A 674-nucleotide genomic window follows, 5' to 3' on the forward strand; every position below is an offset into this window, starting at 1 on the left:
TATGGAAGTACCTAAACACTTGGTGTTGGTTTACAGCTGAGAACAGTTCAGATTTAAAGCCTTTTATGGAAACCCAGAGTGTTCAATAATAAATAAAAACAACATTGAAATTAATAATCATATGAATAAATTGTGTAAGATATATACTTGCACAGACAATTTGTGAAATCATTCAAGAAATAATTAAATCTTAAGTCATTATTTTTGAATGGCATTTCGTCATTCTTTAGAGAGTGTTTAGGGGTTATATTTATTGTGATTATGGACATTATTATTTCAAAGTGCCATTTTTCAGAAGTCTGTTCTTATTTCATAATGCCTTATTTATGTCCTGTTACTACGGTAGCCTAGATGGGACATTATGTTCATGCTTCTGTCTGTGACTGCAATAGACATGCTCTAGAACAGTGGTCCCCAACCACCCGGCCGTGGCCCGGTACCGGTCCATGAGGCGTTTGTTACCGGGCCGCACAGAAAGAATAAATAATTTATATAATTTCCATTGCATTGATTTTTAGAGTCTGGAAGATGTTTTATTATGAAAAACGACGGGATTTTCTCCGACGTATCATCCACCTGTGCCCCTTGACACATCAAGACGTATGTCGGTCACGACGTCACGTGATACGTTGCTAAAAAAATAAGCCTGCAAACTAGCAAAAATTAGTAAAAAA

This window comes from Monopterus albus, unplaced genomic scaffold (genome assembly GCF_001952655.1).
Source record: "Monopterus albus unplaced genomic scaffold, M_albus_1.0 scaffold69.1, whole genome shotgun sequence".
In the NCBI taxonomy this organism is placed as follows: Eukaryota; Metazoa; Chordata; class Actinopteri; order Synbranchiformes; family Synbranchidae; genus Monopterus; species Monopterus albus.